At 37.7% G+C, this 20,112-nt stretch overlaps 2 long non-coding RNA genes across 2 annotated transcripts in view; one reads left to right on the top strand and one right to left on the bottom strand.

The window, feature by feature from the left end:
* Positions 1-10,623, top strand: part of LOC110394201 — a 34,479-nt gene extending 23,856 nt beyond the window's left edge. The window contains exon 3 of the long non-coding RNA XR_002435443.1: positions 10,084-10,623. This is a non-coding gene — a long non-coding RNA (uncharacterized LOC110394201). The remainder of the gene's footprint in view (positions 1-10,083) is intronic.
* Positions 400-20,108, bottom strand: LOC110394200. Its single transcript, XR_002435442.1, has 6 exons — positions 20,021-20,108; positions 16,252-19,693; positions 9,423-9,477; positions 8,350-8,369; positions 8,097-8,223; positions 400-1,325 (listed from the first exon to the last, which is right to left on the bottom strand). It is a non-coding gene; the product is annotated as an uncharacterized LOC110394200 (long non-coding RNA).

The raw sequence follows: 20,112 nt of genomic DNA, 5'->3' as shown, positions 1-20,112 counted from the left end.
AGGGACAAGGCATCCACAACTTCTGTGGGCAACCTGTTCCAGTGCGTCACCACCCTCTGAGGGAAAAACTTCCTCCTAATATCTAACCTAAATCTGCCCTGTCTTAGTTTAAAAACATTCTCCCTTGTCCTATCACTATCCACCCATGTAAACAGTGGTACCCCCTCCTGTTTATACGCTCCCTCCATGTATTGGAAGGCCACAATGAGGTCTCCTCAGAGCCTTTTCTTCTCCAAGCTAAACAAGCCCAGTTCCCTCAACCTTTCTTCATAGGAGAGGTGCTCCAGCCCTCTGATCATCTTGGTGGCCCTCCTCTGGACCTGTTCCAAGAGCTCCGCATCTTTCTTGTACTGAGGGCCCCAGGCCTGGACGCAGTACTCCAGATGGGGCTTCACAAGAGCCGAGTAGAGTGGGACCATCACCTCCCTCTCCCTGCTGGCCACTCCTCTTTTAATGCAGCCCAGAACATAGTTGGCCTTCCGGGCTGCCAGCGCACACTGCTGGCTCATGTCCAGTCCTACCACCCTATTTATTCATGGTTATGTCACCAGGTTCTCTATTATTAGAAAAGCCATGTAGCCCATGCCTGAAATTGTCTACATGTACAGAACATGTAAAAATGTCATCTGAATGTTTTGTTTTAGTTGACCAAAACTGGAAAGTATTTCAAAGTGTTTGGACAACAAAATCCTAGACACATTTTTCATTTTATCTGAAGCTGTCTGGTCTATGCCTTAAAAAAACACACAGCCAGCTGTACATCAAAAATAAACTGAAAAATTAAAACTTGCAGACTTTTTCCATTGGAGTGTTTGATCACCAACATCAATTTATACCGTTACTTGCCTATTGTCTTAAGGATGATTTTGCTGAGTACAAAGACAGCACTTGGGATTCCAAATATATTTGCTGATGTGCAGCTACTGTGAATTTGAGAATGTGACAGCATACCAATCAACACGTTTGTTCAAGAAAACTGAAAAGGCAAATTCTGTTTCTCTATACCTTCCCTGAAATACCTTGAGGTTACCTCAAGGGCAGTTTTGATCCTTTAAAAGTACTGGAAGAATGCCTCTTTCTATGTTTTCTATAGCATTCTGACCAAGAAAGGGTACTTGTGTTCATAGACTTCCCTTAGAGATGGATGAAAGTTAGACCAGACAGATCTCTGGGGCAAGATAAGTGCATAAAAAAAACCTTATATCTGTGCAGGCTGGGCCAAAGGATACACTTTCTTCTAGCTGTGTAAGTGCTATCATACTGCATGTTCACAATGCATAAGCATCTTTTCCTGAGTATTTCTCTGCTGCTCTGGTCCAAGCGTGCTACAAAACAACAAAATGAAATAGTAAACACCACAGATATGTAATCATAATTCATCCTAGTCACTATTTTCTTCACTTTAGCTCAGATAGAAAATGTGGGTTATACCTATTCAAAAGCAGGAACTGCTTCTTTAAATCAGATTTTTGTTGTTCCTTTTTTTCATGTTTTTCTACAAACTGACATTAAAAAATATTACAGGTTGTTAGTCCTACGTGATCAGTTGAGTACAACCTATCTTGCGTATCACTTTCAAAATCTTGCTTATGGATAGAGAAAGCACACGCTATGTACATATAATGAAACCCAATAATTTATTGTTAATATAACTGATATTTTTTCTAGTCATTATTAGACCAAGTGTGTTTTTATAGGAAAAGAAAATAATGTGGTCTAATTTAGTTGTACACATGCACTTCTTCATTTCTACCCCATTTATTGCAGTTATGTAGGCTCTTCCTCTGCTCCTCTGGTCCCTAAGATCAGAGGCTTCACCGTGCTGCTTGCAGTGGGCACCAGCATTAGTAGCAAATTAACTGAATCCTTTGCCAGGGAGAGGGAGGAAGAAAAAAAGAAAGAAGGGAGAGGAGAAAAACGGAGGGAGAGAAGAAGGGAAGAAAACTGACTTTAAATTCAAACCAAACTGTAAAATTCTCTAAGGCTCAAGGCATTATCTTCCTTTTGACATCCCTTGAGATTTCTGTTCAAGAAGACATACAGACTTCATTGGTGAACAGATTTCTTTGAGCATTTCTGAAGAGCTGTCAGTACAAGCAGTATTTTTTTATTTGCCTGGATAAGTCTTACAAAGCATCAGTAAAACATAAATCAGACTTTTAAAATATTATGTTCTATGATCAGAAATATTTGTTTTTATCTGTGTAGAAGGGCTTCTTGCTCATAACAGAAAGAAAAAACCACCATAAAGTAAGCTTTTCTTTCCTCTTATAGTTTTAAGTAGAAAATATATTCAGAAAAAATACACTCCTGTGTACATATAATAAATTCAAGTTAATTTTGCCCTTGGGACTTAAAATCTAAAGTATTTCTGTATTATTATAATTTGAAGGGGTTCAATCATAACATTATATTAATGTAGGATCACTGTATGTTTTCACATACTTACTCATTCTTCTCTAACTCTATCTGTTAAGATTTTATGAATTGAAGAAGGTTGGACTGGGTCAAAGTTTGAATAGAAATCCACTGCAATTTTCTGTGGTGGGAAAAGAACCCTGAGGTGCTTTAGAAAGTAGCATCATGATCCAACAGCTGTATAAATTTGCATTACACATTTAAGAATATTGAATAATATTTATTTTCCAATGTAACACTGAATATAGTAATGATATTTTTTAGCCTTTATTATCTTGAAACTACATCTAATGCAATATAATTTATTTAAATATTGTGTATTTTAATTTTATTTTTTGTAAGTGATTATATTTCTTACATGGCAGGCCCTTGGGTTTAAATTTATCTCTTGCTTATTGGCATGAAAAATGCATCCTTACAGCATTTTTCCAAATTGTCTTTGCTTGAGGCTGTGCCTGCAACTTACAAAGACTATCAAAGGAAAATGGTGACTGAGATTCAAACTGAACTGAGCTGGAGGGATACAGCATTCTTTTCAAAGTTTATTTCAGATCTTTAAATCAAGATATTTTAAAAAATGCAGTCAATCTCAGATACATGAAGCAGCATTTGAGTTTTGTGGCTGAGTTTTCTTTTAGCTTTCTACTACAGGTGCAAAGTCTCTAAAAAAGGACAGCAAGAAGGAGCTTTTAAAGTCCAATAGCAACTGAAAACAATGTAAGGATAAAACAGAATATTTTAGAATATCTTATTCTCATTGTTTTGTATGGAAGTAATTTTGAGGGGACACACTAAATGTTTTTATTTCTGCATAGTTGCTCAAAAATGAAAGAATCTGTAAAGATTAATGAAAGCTTACCTTAGTAATTTTGAGTATTATCTGAAAGTTAAAAGTATTATTTCTACCTTGATAGGAGAGAAAACAAAAAAAAAAACAATGAAACCAGAATTGTCTAGCTTTTTATTATACAAACAAACATTTTTTCTTGGTGTGTTTCTGGTATGTTGACATTCTGGTTATGGAAAAATACTCTTCCTTTCTTTAAGATTACTTAGAATGCAAGGAAAACTACTTATTTTTATTTCAAGCATTTATCTTTGTAACCTACAGCCACAGACAGTGCATTTCCCATTGATTTATTTGATTGGCATTGTATTCTACGTTGGCATTACATGTTGCCATAAAAAGAAGATTGTGACTCATATCTATGCATGTTTGTATAGGTTGTAGCTCCTATTCCATGTACTTCAAAATCTAACTCAGAAGTCAGACTGCAGCACTTCTCCTTTCCTTTGCACACTCCTCTGCACCCACAAAAACCTGGGATGCATTCTTATCAACATGTTCCAGGCATACCTCCACTTACCATCCAGTCAATCAGGAAGAACTCAGCAACAGAACTCCAGACAAAGGAAATATTCCTTTTTGTTTGTTTGTTTTATATCCCTTTATTTAGCTTTTTTCTCTTTTCATAAATCAGAGTGGGCTTTTTTAATATAAGGACAGACATGAAGTGGAGACAAGAGAGGAGTTTAATAAGAGGTGATATCAATGGAGAGATGCCTATCGCAGGAGAGAGTGCAGAAAATATTTGTATGAGGCAGTTACAAACCAAGCTTCTCCCCCTCCAGAAAATGTTTTGCTAGATTTCCATTGCATTGACTGCTTGTTTAACTAGTTAACTCTTGAAATAAGAAATTAGACTAACTTGGGTTCATTTAATCTGAAAAAAATAACTGAAAATTCAGTACATTATAATGAGTTACAACAAAGAAAGGCACCAGATCCAGACCCAATGTCATAATCTTCTTTTACTTTCTGTGTAAAGAAACTCATTATTGTTTAAACTAAGTATGACCTGATTTTACTGTGTAGCTGGAGTGTGGCTATCTATGGCTACAAGCTCTTCAGAAGGGGCAGGTGAGGAAGGGGGGGTGTTGCTATCTACATCAAGAAGGGAATAGAATGTGAAGAGCTGTCCCTAAAGAATAGTCATGAGCAAGTCAAAAGCCTATGGGTGACAGAGACCGACACATCAAAGGGAGCCTTGCTTGTGGTTGGTGTCTACTACAGGCCAACCGATCAAGAAGAGCCTGTTGATGAGGCCTTCTACCTCCAGCTACAGGAGGTGTTGCAATCACAAACATTTGTCCTGCTGGGGGAATTCAACCACCCAGACATCTGCTGCAAAAATAGCATGGTGAGCTGTAGGCAAACCAAGAGAATTCTGGAATGCATTAAGGACAACTTCCTGAATCAAGTAATAGACATTCCCATTGGAGGTTGCCTGAGATGTAGTGACCATGCTATGGTTGAGTTCATGCTCCAGAGAGATAAGAGACAGACAAAGAGTAAAATTAGGGCACTATATTTTAGGAAAGCTAACTTCCAGCTCTTTAGGGAATTAGTAAAAAAAATACCCTGGGAAATTGTCCTCATGGGTAAGGGTGCAGAGCTGAGCTGGCAGATCTTTAAGGAAGCTTTCCTCAGCATGCAAGAGCTCTCCATCCCTAGTTGTAGCAAGTCATTAAAGGAAGACAAAAGACTGGCATGGCTGAACTGGGACCTGCTGATCAAACCGAAGAGCAAGAAGAAAATGCAGAGGCAGTAGAATTAGGGACGGGTAATGTGGGAAGAGAATAAGGAAACTTCTCGGCTGTATAGGGATGGGGTCAGGAAAGCCAAGGCCCATATTGAACTGAATTTGGCTAGGGATGCCAAAAAGAACAAGAAAGGCTTCTACGGGTACCTCAACCAGAAAAGGAAAGTCCAGGAGGGTGTACTCCCCCCTTGGTGAGTGACACAGGCAAGATGGTAGCAACAGACAAGGAGAAGACTGAGGTACTTAACTTTTTTTGCCTCAGTCTTCTCTGATAACTGCTCGTCATACAGCCCTCAAATGTTTGATTTGGTAGGATGGGATTGGGGAAGCAACGTTCCTTCCACTGTAAGTGAAAATCAGATTCGTGACCACCTGAGGAACCTGAACATCCACAAGTCTATGGGTCCCAATGAGATGCATCTAAGGGTACCTAGGGAATTACCTGATGTAGTCACCAAGCCACTCTCAATGATATTTGAAAAGTCATAGTGATCAGGTGAAGTCCCTGGTGACTGGAAAGAAGTTAACATCACACCCATTTACCCATTTTTAAGAAGGGTAAAAAGGATGACCCCAGGATCTACCAACCTGCCAGTCTCACCTCTGTGCTGGGAAAGATCATGGAGCAGATCCTCCTGGAAGCTATGCTAAGGCAGATGGAAGGTAGGAAGGTGATATGGGAGAATCAAAATGGCTTCACCAAGGGCAAATCCTGCTTGACCATCCTAGTGGCCTTTTATGATGGTAGAACTGCATCAATGGACAAGGAAAGAGCCACTGATGTCATCTATCTGGACTTCAGTAAGGCCTTTGACACGGCATCCCACAACATCCTTCTCTCCAAATTGGAAAGATATGGATTTGATGGGTGGGCTGTTTAGTGAACAAAAAGCTGGCTGCAGGATTGAGTCCAGAGAATGGTGGTCTATGGCTCCATGTCTCTCTCGGTGGAGATCAGTGACAAGTGGTGTTCCACAGGGGTCAGTGCTGGGACAGATACTCTTAAATATCTTCATCAATGACATTGACAGTGGGGTCGAGTGCACCCTCAGCAAGTCTGCTGATGATACCAAGATTCAGGGTGCAGCTGACACACCAGGGGGACAGGATGCCATCCAGAGGGACCTACACAGGCCCAGGTGAACCTCATGAGGTTCAACAAATCCAAATGCAAGATCTTGCACCTGGATCAAGGCAATCCCCACTACCAATACAAGCTGGGGGATGAAAGGATTGAGTGTAGCCTTGCTGAAAAAGACCTGTGGGTACTGGTGGATGGCAAGCTGGACATGAGTCAGAAATGTGCCTTTGAAGCCCAGAAAGCCAACCATTTCCTGGGCTGCATCAAAAGAAGCACGGCCAGCAGGTTGAGGGAGATGATCCTGCCCCTCTACTCTGTGCTGGTGAGGCCTCACCTGGAGTACTGTCCAGAGTCCAGAAGTGGAGTCCTCAGTACAGGAGAGACATAGACCTGCTGGAGCGCATACAGAGGAGGGCCACAAAAATTATCCGAGGGATGGAACACCTCTCCTATGAGGACAGGCTGAGAGAGCTGGGGCTGTCCAGCCTGGAGAAGAGGCCCCAGGGAGACCTGATAGTGGCCTTTCAGTATGTAAAGGGGAGCTACAGGAAAGAAGAGGACAGACTTTAGGAGGGTCTGTTGTGAAAGAAAAAGGGGAAATGGTTTCAAGCTTAAAGATGGAAGATTTAGGTTAGATATAAGGATAGAGTCTTTAAAAGTGAGGGTGGTAAGGCACTGGCACAGTCTGCCCAGAGATATGGGTGCCCCATCCCTGGAGACTTTGAAGGCGACATTGGACCAGTCCTTGGGTGACCTGATAGAACTGTGGCATTCCTGTTCATTGCAGGGAAATTGGACTAGATGACCTTTAGAGGCCCCTTCCAACTCTAATGATTCTATGATTCTATGTCTGTTCTTAGTTAGCTTATATAGTTTTGTTGAACCGACAAAATAATATTAGAATTAAATAGATTTATGTTTTTTTGTAGATTTAGTGGTCAACCTTTGGGACTGAGTATGAGTCTTTTTTGTTCAGTATCGTTATATCTAGGCCTTTGTCACCATCATAGTACCTGAATACCTGCGCTGGTATTTCACTTAAAAGCTGTAAGGTCTTTTTGGCACTGACATTGCAGAAGTAAGCTCTAGAACTGGCTTGTGGACATGAAAACAGTGTTGTTGTAGTTTTTTTTTTTTCATTCTGGTCACTATGTACTCGAGTGATGCTACTGGGATAGGAATCTAGATCAGTAGGACAAAGAAATATAATTCTAAAATACCCATTTATATATGAAGTTTTGAAATATAAAATATATGATTAAAATACCATTCTATTTCAAGGTTCATGAAAAGGAACAGGTGTATTTCAAAGGAATAATGATAATGTCACTGGAAGAAGTTAGAGAAGACTAATAAAATACTCTCATTCAGATCACAGTATCCTACAAATATCATATGCTGAACATCTATAAACGCATCAGTATGTGTTTAAAAAATGACTGTATAATGGTGTTATACCATGCTATTACATATGATATGTATCATTCTTTATGTTTAAGTAAAAATTTGTCATGTGTGTGAAAAAGGTTGTATTTTGAGCACTTACTAACTTGATTATGTTGTTAAAATTTGAAGAATGTGTGTGTAGTGGTTTTCTATATTTTGATCTTGAAAAATAATTTTGTGAAACTGAGATTTCAGATTCTGCTAGTGCAAAAAGCCCTCTGAAAATTGATCTGTTGTGCTTTGCCTCAAAGGAATTTTTTATGGCACTCACAAGAAAGCTGACATACTTTCATCAAATTTTGTGTTATTTTTTAGAAGCAGTTGTTTCAAAAAATATGAGCAGAATCCACACTAAATGCTCTGCTTCTCAGATCCAGCCAACACAGGAAAGTCATCCCTGCCAATCTTCTGAGTCCTTGCCTGTGAGAATATGTATATTCTAAAAACAGCATCTGTGCCACTATCTTATAGGAATACTAAAGTGATATGCTGTGAAATGGAAAAGAATTTAAGCATTTCTTTCCAAGCGTTCCAGAAGGAATATTTACCCTCTGAAGTGAATCTCACGTATCTCTTTATGCACTTGCTTCTTTCATGGACCTGGTATAAACAGAGGAAGGAAGACTGCCAATTGTTTCAGTAGAGGACACAGTTCTTCAAGGTGCTGAGTGCTAGCTGAAAGCAGAGGTGAATACGCTTAGTCCACTTGGGAAGTCAACAAAGGTTTAACCATGCTTAGTACTTACAAATGAAAATGAGTCAGTTGTTCCTCCAGTGGCAGGCTGAGAAGAGATCTCTTACCTCCGCTCCAACTTGTCATTCTGAAGGCAAACATAATTAAAAATCCAAGTTTAAAACCTATGCCCCCAATATGCCCCCATGCATATTGAGGGAGTGAATCAGAACTTCCGAATGATGGTACAATGCCCCATTGTTCTTATTTTGAGGGTGAGCACAGGTTTGAAATGGTGATGGTGTCTCCTGGACTAAGCTTTTAATAGCCTTTCAGGCTTATCACTGAATAACCCCTGGATAGTTCTTATTGCAGTGTCCTTGCCAGGGGTTGCACTTGACTGCTGTATACCTAAGAGAGAGAAAATGTTCTGCCCTCACAGTTCAGTTGATGGATTTCTACCCTAATATTAAATCCAGTCCGATGACTTGAACATTCTGCTGAGTTACTGCCTACATCCCCCTTAGGCCTCTTATTTTTTTCTAAGCTTGAGTGGAGCTATTGCAGCAAAGAATTTGGCCCATGCAATTCTAATGTAGGAGTCTACTGAATAAAAGTAGCGTTTGAAGTTCAGTATTAGCAACATGTGGCAGTGAAAAATATGCTAAAAAAGACAGCCCACTGTTGTAATAAGACATTACCCACTGTTGGAGTGAGTCCAGAGGAGGACCAGGAAGATGATCAGAGGGCTGGAGCACCTCCCCTATGAGGACAGGCTGAGAGTTAGGGCTTTTCAGCCCAGAGAAGGCTCTCGGAGGACCTTATAGCTGCCTTCCAGTACTTGAAGGGGGCCTACATGAAAGCTGAGGAGGGACTTTTTATATGGGCGTGTGGCAACAGGACAAGGGTAAATGGATTTTAACTGTCAGAGGGTAGACTTAGAATAGATATTAGAAATAAATTCTTTACTGTGAGGGTGGTGAGACACTGGAACAGGTTGCCGAGGGAGGCTGTCGATGTCCTCACCCTGGAAGCATTCAAGGCCAGGCTGGATGGGGCTTTGAGCAACCTGTTCTAGAGGGAGATGTCCCTGCCTATAGCAGGGGGATTGGAACTAGATGATCTTAAAGGTCCCTTCCAACACGAAATCATTCTATGATTCTATGATTCTATGACTTACTATTCAAGCCCATGGTCTTACCTCTGTCCAGAGATATCCTTCCTCCTGCAGGTCCAGTAATGCAACACTTTGCTCTCTAATTTAAATAACATCAAAAAGATTAAGTGTTATCAAAACCTACGGAGATAATTAATGCATATTAACTAGCATGTCTGGCTGTACCTACTCCTGCATCATTTTTAACAAGTTTTATCAGTAACTGATTTGACTTTAATTCACAGTTTTCTCTGTTTAAACTGTCAGTTCTTCTAAGCTGGCAGTGGAATGAATAAACAATAGTAGTAATTATAAGAATTGCCTAACTGGTGTAATTACACTATGAATTTCTTCACGCACTTGTCACAATGCATTTGAGTTGGACTCAGTGATCCTTGTGGATCCCTTCCAAATCTGAAGATTCTATGATTTTATGAGTTTAGCACAGTGTAAGTTCACTTCAAGATCCTTCAGACATTAACACAGTAGTTGCAGAGAGGGTTCTAGCTTCTACATAAGTCTTATTTCTGTTGTGATCTCTAATCCGCAACTTCTGTGATAAATTTGTTAATGATGAGAAAGCTCTTCTGAAAGAACTGAGTCACCTGCATCTCACCTGGGAAATGTTCAGTGACTGTTCAGTCACTTGTGGACTGCCCTGCTTTTCTTTGAGGTTTTGGCTCTTATAGGTGGTATATTCTTACAGGTTGACCAGAAAGACTGGAGTCTCCTCTTCGTAGACAGTCAAAAGCCACCTGGACATGGACCTGGGCAACCTGCTCTAGGTGTCTCTGAACATCTAATTGGAACAGATGACCTACAGAATTCCCTTCCATTCTCAACCATTCTATGATTCTGTGAGTGTTAGTTTTATGGTATAGAAACAAAAGACTCAGCCGTTTGAAAGATAACCAGTTGGATGTAAATAATTTTCCATCTCTGAAGAGCAAGATTTGACAAACTTGGTTAAAAGGTTAAAATAAAAATGATTTTACAGGAAAATCAAAAACCTCTACTACAATGGATGTAAGATCGATCTATTTTTTGTTGTGCTGAAGAGTAGCACAAAGAAAAAATAAATCTATTTCCTATTATTTGCTTCCCATATGATATATGTAATAAAGACTTTAGAAATTAAATCATGTTTTGAATATGCAAAAACTTCCTGAATTTAGTTTTATGAATAATGCTTCAGTTTTTTCAGAAATGTGCTTCAAGCTCAGACCATTTTAATAATACCCTCCAATACCTGAAGTACTATATGTGCTTGCCTGCATGTTTTTTTTTTTTCATTTACAGTGAATTAACCTGCTAATGAAACAACTTTCAACACTGCTTCTTTTTCCTTAGTCATCCACCAGGGTATTACTCCTCTACTTGTCAAAAAAAAAAAAAAATCCTCCAAAGCCCTTGTACTAAAGTCGTTGCAAAACAAATAGATAGAATAAGGATTTGAAAACTTGCTTACCCATGTATGTGTTATGTCTGCTGAATAGGAAGATGCTTTAAAATTAATGGTCTTCAGCTAGACCACAACAATTAAAAGAAAGACATTTTCTATTTTTTATCTATTTTTTAATTAATTTTACTTTTTCATTTCTTTTTCTTTGTGTAATGCTTAACAAGTTTCTTTTTGCTCTTTCTTTTCTTTACGATACTTCCCTAAAAATTTCCTTTTTTCTTTAATCTCCCCAATTACTCCTCCTTGTTTATTCTGATGAATTTCTAACTTCAATAGGTTTCTTACACTGAAGTGTAAGGAAAGTGATCTCATCTTCCTTGCAGAAAGGCTAATTATTCAAAGCTTCAGAGATCTTGTTACTCTGACTATCAAAATACTGAATCCACAGGAGTTTTTTTATCCATGTGGTATATTAGCAATTTTCGTTTCTATTGTTCTTGTGATTAATCTCATGGGAGGAGGTTACCTTTAAACAATAAGAATATGGACTTTAATGACGTTAACAAAATGAGATCTGGAAGAACTGAGAACAAGCCAAGGTTGTTCCATTCTATTGCTTTCAATTATACCATAATACTTTAGTTATTGTACTCAAGACATTTAAATCAAGGCAGTGATTACAGAGAGATCAAATGTCTCCTCTCAATTAAGGCCTCAATAAGAGTTCCATTACAAACCTGTTATTTTTTTTTTGTTTTGTTTCTTTCCCTTGCCTCTGGGGACTGTTTTTGTCTTAATTATTTTTTTAGATGAACTTTTAAAGAGAATACCTAGAAAAAATGAAGAAAATTGCTGGAGTTGTTCTCCAGAGAGTAATTTAGAATGACACTCTTTTAATGTCTTCCAGCCAAGGTTATTCTTTTTGCTCAGAAAGCACTACTGATAATTAATTTAAGAATATAAAGCAAAGCAAAACAAAACAAAACAAAACTTACTCTTTTTCTTAACCTTCAGTCCCTCCAGAAATCTATCCTTTATTTAGCATGTAGCTAATACAATGCCATTACAAACAATTTGTTTTTCACATATTTCAATTCATGGGAAATGTACTAGCTAAGGGCAGTAAGGCAGCAACGGTAGAAGAGACATCCATAATTAATTATTAATTACTAATTATTAATTAATTAATATTAATTATAATTAATTAATATTTTAGTAGAAGAGACATCCATAATTAATTATTAATTATTAATTAATTGATTACAATCATAGAAACAAAAGTGAATTATTTTTCCAACTTCTTTAGTTATTGTCCTGTAGATGCAACATAAGTTTATCTTTTCTTGAAATCTAAAATTCTTGTAATGTGAAATGCTTGGACTGACAATAGTGTTTCAGTAAACTCACCAGTACCAGTTCTGGTGAGAGCTTAGAAAATGGATTTACTCCATACTAGATTAATGTGTCTGAAAAAAGCATAGAGGAAGATCCTGAGATGAATACTGGTTAAGAAGGCTGACCTCCTTTCAGACTCTTTTTTTCTTTTTGGGGGTGGGAAAAGGGAGAGAGGAATGAAAAAATACTGTCCTATCATGATTTGAAATCTTTTAATGTAGTATATTTCTACAGTGTGTCCTTTCACAGGGTTGAGGCTGAAAATTCAGACTCTGATAGAGCTTCAGAGGAGATCTAGCTTGAAATTAGAAGAAAACAGACATCTTTGCTTTCACTATGCTTTGCTAAGAACATCTCCATATGATCTTAGAATTTTTTTTCTAAAATCTAGATCATCAACATCAGAATTTTCCTTTTGATTTTACATTGTTTTCTCATTAATCATAGAATGGGGCCCTTGTAGATGCTGGGATTTCTGAATGGTAAGAAACATCATCCTATATTTCTTCTATCCTTATTATACACCTTTGTATGCTGTAAGGAAAGTCTTCAAGTCTTGTATGAGTTGCTTCGTTGAAATCTTAGAATAATCTTTAGGGACATGGTAGTTATGCAAACACAAAGTTCAAACAAAAAAAATCTTAGTAATCTTAGTAATTAGTACATATCACTGAATCTAAATTGTCATCTGTAAGTGAAAATTTATACAGACATAAAATGCTCGTATCTAGGTGGATCTAGTTTGGAGTTCCTTCCTGCAGATGTTTGAACTACATGTAATAGAAAGAAATTGATTTGTAGTGAAGCTTTTTAAAAGTGTCTTCAGGCATTAGTGGGTTTGAGAAGCAACTGCTTTCAAAATGCATTCTCTATTGCAGAGTGAATATGTTGCTTATTTTTTTACTTAGAAATGGCTATTACATTTATGCTTTTAGATATGTTTAGATTGCTTTGTTGTTTGTTTTTTTGCTTTTTTAATCATGAAATTATTGGAATCAAGCTATCTAAAGAAAAATACAGAGATTTCAGGCAGTTTGAGCATAATTCAAAAGGATTTATAGTATTTTTAGCACAGTCAGAAGACTGTATTCAGAAATAATGTAGTTGTAGAAAAATTATCTGCATTAAGCAGGGTTTGCTTTTGGCATTACGGTCTTTTTTACAGCATTTGCATCATGTATTTGTTTGCCTGATTTGGAATTTTAAAGAGAACAGGGTAACAGAAGATAAAGTCATCGATTTCTCTAATCCGCTGGTGCTAAACTTGTTACCATTTTGAAAGAGCACAGAGCTTCATGTATATTTGATTGCTGCAGATGAGCAGCAGGACATTGCATGGAATGTGTGAGCTCTTATTTCACTTCCATGTTGGCAAGAGATTCTTTTGTGCCAAGTCGATGGCTCAGAAAGAAGCCTATTCTCCAAGAGCATAAACAGGAATTAGCTTTTTGTAAGGGAATAGGCAAAACACCTTCTCCTTTTTATTGACAGTTCTCTTCCTGCAGTATCTTTCAAGGAAGGTCATTTCTTCTGTTCCTTCTGCTTCTTCTACTGATGATTCAAGTTACACTTAGTGTTGTGAATAGAAATGCAGTGCCATTAACACCCCACGGTGCTAACCTTTATTTTAATGAAATATTAATTCCTACAGAAATAGGCAGCAAGCTGTTAAAGAGTGGTCTGACATGTGTATGTGAGGCTGTGTAAGTTAAAAGGACAAGAAAAGTGCGCAGAATGTGGAGGCCTTCAACTGTTTCTTCCATTCTGGGTATTTAAGTAGACTTAAATATTAAGTGAATCTTATAAAGCCTTGTGGCAGACAATTTAATCATTTTCTCCCATGGTAATTGTGTTTAAATATTCAGTTTTCTTTGAGGTTAGGCTATGCAGTACAAAGACCAAGACTCCCTGTTATTCCGGTATTGAGACTGGCAGAATCCTGAGTATTTTTTAATCTGAGCATTTTCATACAGTGAATGTTAATTAAATTGATATTTAGTCTTCCTTAATTTTTTCATTATTCTGACAGTTGTTTTTTTTAATGGTGAAACTATTACATTACTAACTATTTTAACTGGAAAAAGTCAATTTCTTCTGCTGATGATGAGGTTGAATAGCTTGTCACTGTTTGCCAAAACTGTAATCAATGAACGTGCAACTAAATACAAGTGGGAAAATGTTAGGAAGCAGGATGTGTAGGTCTGTACAAGATAATGAACATTCAGGATAACATGGAATCGAATAGAAACAGTAGTCTGTGGAGATAAACTTGAGAGATGATTTGCAAAAATAAAAACAGATTGTGTACAAGAGACATGTACAGACTTGTTCATGCTGTACCCTCTCTGAAACTGAAGTTCTGCAGTATATCATCCCTTGTCCTGACACACTGGCATTAGTTAGTACTTGAGCTATGGTAGAGGCAAGCATATTGTGCGCTGTGTGTGTTGAAGAAACTGCAGGACAATAAATTCAAAGGAATATTATCATCATTGGCAACAACAACTCTAATTGCTTTTAAAGTAGACTGTGTATGAGTTAGGATTGTAAAACTTCATTGTCTGTGATAGTACAGGTCTAAATCAGTTGCAGACAGGCAAAACAGTTCCAAGTGTATGTCAAGTTTGCCTGTACTTACTTGTCTACATTAAGGATATCAGCGTCTTTTCAAACTGTCACAACAGAGTTCAAAAATGTTTGATTATACACAATGACATTTTATTCTTTACTGAAATGATTTGACAAATCCACACAAGGAAGATGCTGTACATTTAAAAATACTACAATCTGGTAAATACAACCTAGTGTGAAACAGAAACCTGCTCCTTTAAATGCTGTATGACATTACTGTTTACATTTTGCCACAGCAAGTGATTAGTTATTGAGTACGAAGTCTGCTATTTTGGAAGTTCAAAATGTAAATAAATAAATAAATATGCATTGAAGAATGTAAGTGTGCCACAATACTATGTCAATATTTGCAAATAGAGTTTCCCGTGCAGTGTAATTATGATGGTTTTAGCTCATAGGGAGTACTGCATGTAATGCCTAATGTACTCAACTGTCACTTGATATTTATACAGCAGCAATAATTGTGGAGTACTAACAGTGAAATCCCTTTTTCGTTTGAAGAATGCATCACATCTAGCCAATTCTGTCTGGTACAGCAGAGATTTAAGACTGCATCATGGTGTATATTGCAGGGACTCTGATAATGCCGTGATCATTGTACTCATTGAAGACTTGTTGGTAGAAATTCTGCAGTGGCTGTAACGTAACTACGTGGCTCAGGGTACTGGTTCCTGGCACACAATGTTGAGAAACTGAGCTTAAACTTTTAAACTTTTTCCTTGAGTGCTTGTGCTGCAGCTGTAGTTTTAGACCACTATCTTTCCTGCTGTATGTATGTCCTAAAAATTGATACTGGAAGTTTGGAGGACCAATGTTTCCACCTCAGATAGTGAACAAGCATGAGTTTTCCTAGTTTTCACAATACACAGTATCCTCTGAGAGACAGAGAGAGTGGAAGAGAAATTTTCCATTTTCCCATTATTGGCATTGAGATATTGTAATGCATTCAGAATTTCCAGGATGAACTGCAGGCTGGTCTGTATGAAGTTTGAAACTATTTATAGACAGAAAATTGATTATGTAGGAAAAAATGGTACAAAGAATTTATTTACAGCATATCTAATAATATTAATTGATTTATAAACCCACAGTTTACTCTTCAGTATCTCTTTGAGGTCTTTACATTTTAAGATCTCCCCATTTATGTTATGCTTTTGCTTTTTCCCGTGAGGGGCATTGGTATCTGTCTTAAGTGACTTATAATATTACATGCACATATCTAGAATGTAGATTGGTGTGAATTCACTGGTGTTTTTTTTTTTTTTTTTTTTTTTTTTTTTTGTATATACAACCATGATCAAAAATAGAATAAAAATTATTAGGTTTTCAATATTGTTTCAAGGATTTTTTTTTTAAATGAAGCATAACTCTATGCAAGTGATGAATAATTTTGGGAACCAAAGACAAATAATTTTCTCTAAAGGATAAAACTATTATTTCACACACCTGAAGGCAGTTGCTATTCACATTCCAGACTGATGAAGGTTGAAATCTCAGCTATTTCTGTGAAGTTACAATGCTGTTTTCTCTGTGAGGGAAGACTTAACTGAGCCTTTATTCTTTAACTCTTCCACTGTGCAATAAATTATTTATCTCTCTACAAATAAATAAAAAGATATATTCTTAGTGCAGGTTACCTTGAATAAGGTTTTTTGTATTGCTTTTTTTTTTAAATTGTTTTGTAATTTCACATGCAATAGGAAAAAATTAACAACATATGTCATCTACTTTCCAAAATATCAACTATGCCAGGAAGTTGTCACCAATGCACTCCAGATTTCACTACTACTGAAAACCAGTTTATCTTTTTTTATGACTTCTGCAGTGCTGTATGAAAACATCTAATTAAATATCTCACTAAAATAATTTACACAATGTGTTTGTCAGCCTTTTTTCCCTCTGTATTAAACCAGTTCAAATTAAACCCAAATTAAGTCATTAGCAATGTCTTTAAGGTGCTTTTTTAAAAGCTCAGGAATAATAGCAGCAAACTATTCTGGATGATAGGGAAAAAAAAAGCCCAAAGCCTAGTTTCTTCTAAATTATAATTGTACAGATGTAAACAGTAAGTGAGGCAGTTGACTCAGTGTGAGTGAATTCAGAACTTCAGGGGTACCAGGTTTTGGGCACCTATTTGTAAGCCATACAAAATGACTTTTTTTTTTTTTTTTTTTATCATGAACAGGCTTAAGAACTGCAATGAAGGCAGAGCTATTTGTTTCAGGTTTGTTTCACAGATTTGATAAGAATTTATAGTGTGCAGCCTGATTAGAGTGTTGCCTTTCTGTCAGGTGAGCAGGAGGTACATATGATGACCAGCATTGTCAATCCAGTAAGACCATGTAGGTTAGGGAAAAAGCCTACAGAAGATTCAGAAGAGAAGTCATTCTTCAATTAACGGATGTCACAGCACAGACAGTATCAGATTCTCACTTTAAGGTATCCACTATAATTCTATTAGGACAAGCATAAATAAGTGTGGTACAGAAATTTCCTAAAGGTAAGCCTGTTGCATACAGTGTCCTGGGTTTCAACACGATCGTTTTCTCTCTCTCCTCCTCCTCATTTTATAAGAGGAAACATCATAAGCAACTTCAACCCTCTCAATACAGAATTTTTTGTTCACCTACACACATTCAAAGTTGTTTCCTTAGGTCTCCAAAATAAACTAAATGAGGGTCTTCCTTTCTGTTTTTATGCCTTTTTCTTCTTTAAACTTGACTGGTGTTTATATTTGCTACACAGGTCTGGGGATGAATGATATTTGCTTCCCAGAAGAGACTTCAAGTAAAGTACTTCTTTCATTTTCAAGCTCTTCTCTAAGACTGGTACTGTCACCATATTTTGAATTCCAGCAATGAAAAACTATATATTTTCCTTCTACAGCAAAACACTTACACTTTCTCCTTCCAAAGAAAAACCTGCAAATACTATCCAGAGGCTTTTCCTCTGTTTGTTTGCTTTACAAACTGCAAAATTTGATTAAAAATACTTTCCCACATGAAAAAAAAAAAAAGGAATGACCTGGTTGGAGAAGTGTAACTCACACAGAAGATTCACATCCCCCTGCTGAAACACATCCACGCCTGCACGTTAGCGTGCAAAGAGACACCTTCTGGAAAAGGGAGGGAGGTGATAATAAATACACTCTGTTTGTGGCTGAAGGTTTTAATACCTAGAAGACTACTCAGAAGCAGTGTCTGCAAAGTCCCAGTCACACCTTATGAGATGCCGCTCAGTGAGCAGCGATTCTGGACGTGGCTCATTTGTCTGCAGCTGCAAGTAGCTTTCCTCCACTGGCAGTTACCAATCCATAGCTTAGCTTTCTTACTCGGCATTAGAACATTCTGCATGTTAGCCTGCGCTCTGTTCCTGATCAAAGTTTTACCTTTCTGAAGTTGAGGCCGCATCAGTTGCAATGCAGTGCGTTCGGGAGATGAGGATTTCCAACTCAAGTGTTTCTAATTATAATTCTTTCTCTGATTTATGTGCCTCTCCCCTTCATCCTCTCCACCACAAGCACACATGGGTATAAAAGTAGAAAGCCACACAACCTAGAGATTTCATTAATAATTGATGCGTTAGAAACATCTTAAAGGAATGATTAACTCCCCAGGTTTTGCATTTATGATCTGAGAACATGCTCTATATATCTCTTGAGGGTTCTGGAAGAGAATCCAAAATTGCCTCCAAACACAGATCTGTGGATCAGCATCACACGCGCACCATTGTGAACATAGTGCCGGATATGCATATACAGTGTCTAATATCTGCTGGATGGCAAAGGCTGGGGCTCTTGCAGATAGACAGCTTCTTAATTCACCTTTAGGTCAAATGCAAACAGATTAGTCACGTTTTATAGTTAACCACCGATGAACTTTGCCTGAGAGAGGGTTCAATTAGGTTCTTCAAAGCTATAATATACACTTATCTTGCTTTTTTTGTCCAGAAGAAGTTGCAGAAGGACTGTCCTGGTGGTTAATGATAAGAGATAATACGCCAGCAAAGGAATTTATGTTCAAGCTGATGTCCGCAAGCAGAAGCAAGCAATACGACTTGGACTCTCAGTCAGCATTTTCAGGCTGAGCTGAGGACAAACTACAGGCTTATTTTATAAATATTAGCCAAAGATAAAATGTCACGGGCACACACTGCCCTTTGGAAAATTAACATTGATCACCTCTTTCCAGGGGAACTTGTCTTCTTTGTAAAAAACATCCTACATGTAGTAAATAAAATTAAAAAATCTTAATTTGATTACCTTCCAAAGGATGGTATTCACCATAAAGGCAATACTGACAGTAAATCTCTCCAAGAGGGAGGGGAAAAAACAGTAAAGGGTATGAGAATTCAATGAATGTATCTTAACAAAAGCCTAGAGGATGCCACGAAACAGCTCTTTGTTCACATTGTATCCATCAAGTGGCATTTAAATGACAGGAAGCTGTTCTCTCTGAGGCTCTTCCGCTTTCTTTCATAGCGGCATTTGAAACGCATCATCGCTCAAGATCAGTGCTGTAGATATATGCGCCCAGGGCTTAGCATCCCAGCTATTTGGGCTTCGCCCGAGCCACGACTTCAGGAGAAAGAATAGTGCACACAAGGAAAGTGCAGGTTTTCCAAAGGTGCATCAGCTCATTAGCTTCTATTTGTTCTTACAGATTTATTGACATCTAAAAATGTCAAGCAATGATATAATTGCAGATTTTAGATGTTGAATACATATTGCAATTATTCCCTGTGCCTACAGTGTCTTCCAAGCTCTGTTTTGTCACAGAAGATATCTGCTTCTCACTTTCTCTTTTTTCCTGTAAGCGATCATAAAGAACAAATACAAACAGAGGACTGATGGAGAAGAACTGTGCAGCTGTAACCTGTGTGAACACATCTGCGAAATGAAGGCAGAATGAGCGTGAGAACAAAGCTGCTATGGGCTTTTCTTTCCTTAGAAAACTGCTATTTGAACTGGATGTGTGTAAGCCAGGAAGTAGCACATATGGGCGGAGATCCCACTTGTGTTTCAGTGACAGTCAGGATGCTACGGTGCTCTTTGGGTCACAAGAATCTGTCTTGGGGCCTAATTTGAGCTTTGGAGCGAAGTAATATCCAAACACGTGGCTATGGCATCTACACCACAATTGTGGTTAGTTCTGCACGACTTTGGTCCTGTCAGCATTTCTGCTTAGCTTTGGCAACCCAAGTTCATCTCTGTTACCTCCTCTGAAAGAAATCGTCCGTGACAGTTTTTCAGCCGCAGGAATTAGCAGTGAAGGTGCCCCCCTTTGGCTGCTGTTGAACACTGGCTGG

Source organism: Numida meleagris, chromosome 2 (genome assembly GCF_002078875.1).
Source record: "Numida meleagris isolate 19003 breed g44 Domestic line chromosome 2, NumMel1.0, whole genome shotgun sequence".
NCBI classification, from domain to species: domain Eukaryota; kingdom Metazoa; phylum Chordata; class Aves; order Galliformes; family Numididae; genus Numida; species Numida meleagris.
This window is presented reverse-complemented; position numbering and strand designations above follow the sequence as displayed.